Source organism: Rattus rattus, chromosome 7 (assembly GCF_011064425.1).
Source record: "Rattus rattus isolate New Zealand chromosome 7, Rrattus_CSIRO_v1, whole genome shotgun sequence".
NCBI lineage: Eukaryota > Metazoa > Chordata > Mammalia > Rodentia > Muridae > Rattus > Rattus rattus.
In genome coordinates, this window is record NC_046160.1 from 52,855,520 (window position 1) to 52,857,461 (window position 1,942).

At 35.9% G+C, this 1,942-nt stretch overlaps 1 pseudogene; it reads left to right on the forward strand.

The window, feature by feature from the left end:
• Positions 1-218: 218 nt before the first annotated feature.
• On the forward strand, positions 219-394 carry LOC116906498 (annotated as a pseudogene).
• The last annotated feature ends 1,548 nt before the right edge of the window (positions 395-1,942 follow it).

Genomic DNA, 1,942 nt, shown 5'->3' on the forward strand with positions numbered 1-1,942 from the left:
CACATTCTGACCACTGTCAGGGTAGATTAGTGTCTGACACATGACACACTTGCAGAAATATACAAATTTTACCATGAGTCTCATAGGAATACAAAATGAGGAAAGAAGAGGAAAGGAGGAGAGGGAAGGAGAGGGAAGAGGGAAGGGGAAGAAATAAGAAAGGTGAAGAGAGAAGAGAAAAAAGAAAAGTAATAATGTCTTCTCAAAACTTTCATGTCATCGCTTCTCAGCCTTTTGGGCAAGATCATGCGTAGTATCTGTTCTTATCAGTGTTATATCTGATGCCTCCTCTATCCCAGGACAATATATTAAATGGACTTGGAATAGGAGCTTGCACTGTCCACTCCACGCATCGCCCTGGTATTGCAGTACGTCCAGGAACGGTGCACTCCAACTGGGGAATTAAAAAAATAGTTTCGCATCTGGGTTTTCTCAAATATTTTCTGTCAGAAGCATTGTGTTCTAGCAATATGGCTCTAAAAACTTGTTATGGTATATAACATGATTAGGAAGGGAAGAAAAGTACAAAGCCCTTCATCTGTAGTTTAAAAAATAAGAAACTAAATCCTATAAGTGTTAATGAATGATCTTATAAGTCTGTAAGGTTTGTTTTCATCAATATATAGTTATCTAATTAGAAAATGTATTGATATATTTGGCAGATTCTTAAAACTCAAAGATATAATTCTAACTGTTGTATTGTAGAAGAGATCTATAGTTCATGAACTACAATCATTTGTAAAGTTAGGCAATGACCTAAAATTAGGAGATTTAAAAACTCCCTCATAGTGAGTGTTTGGCAGTGTGAGAACATGTGGTATAATAAGGCTTTGTGAAAGGCTTTGCAAATCAACAGGAGAATGCAGGTTATCTGATCACAGCTTAGTGATGTACTCTTGCAACACGTAGATGGAGGAAGAGCAGAGCAGAGCTCCTGGGTCTACTCAGGAGCCTGAGTGGATGGATGCAAGTCCACCATTACCACTAACTGAGAAACCACATGGGGCATACAGCTTACCTTGCCTGCACCCCAGTTTCTCAACATTAAAATGTGAATAATGCATAATAGTTACCTAGTGATACTCTTAGGAGGATTATTGAGGTTTGAAATGGTATAGGATGTGAACTAATTGCTCTATAAATGTTAAGTACTATCATCACTTAGAAGCCTATGACAAACATGCCAGTCATGTATTTTGTACTATTCTGTGGAAAGAAATGTACTGTACTCTTAATTGTGTTAAGAAATACTGGGTGCACATTCTTTGTGAGGGTGTGGCCATTGGTAGGTTTCCCATGCTCTAGTGGATATCTCAACTCCTATACATTTCAGCAGCACTAATTCCACATAGAATATTATTGAAGACGAAAACAAGAAGGAAAAGGAGGACAAACAGGGGGAAGAGAAGGAGGAAGAGAAGGATAAGGGGGAAGAAGAGGACGGGAGAAAAAAATTAAGTTGTAAGGGGAACTTTGGAATGAATATGGACATTATAAGAAAGTAAGGGAGTTAAAATGATCATATTTCATGGGATACATTGTAAAATCTCAATAATAAAAGTATCAATATTGAATTCCAGAACTTTTTTGAGTGTTTTTCTTCTGAATCTCAGGAGTCTACATGAGTCTGTGGCTTCTAGATGCCAGGAAACAAAAGTAAGCCCCTTCTGCTTTGAAGTATAAAGTACTCAGTCATACCATAATAAAATAATTGTATTCTTATTTCAGAGATCTTAGAAAAAGCTAAATGGAAAAACAATAATGTTCTGGCTACACTTAAAACTATTCTTTATACTTAAAAGCAAAAGAAAATATAAGTATAAGAGAGGGGCAGTCAGCAATCTTCCTCAACAAGATTTGACTTCTTTTGTTTAAGAAAAAAACATTTCTTTATATATGCATTTAATAAATTAGAAGAAAAAGACTTGGGCTATATAAATTT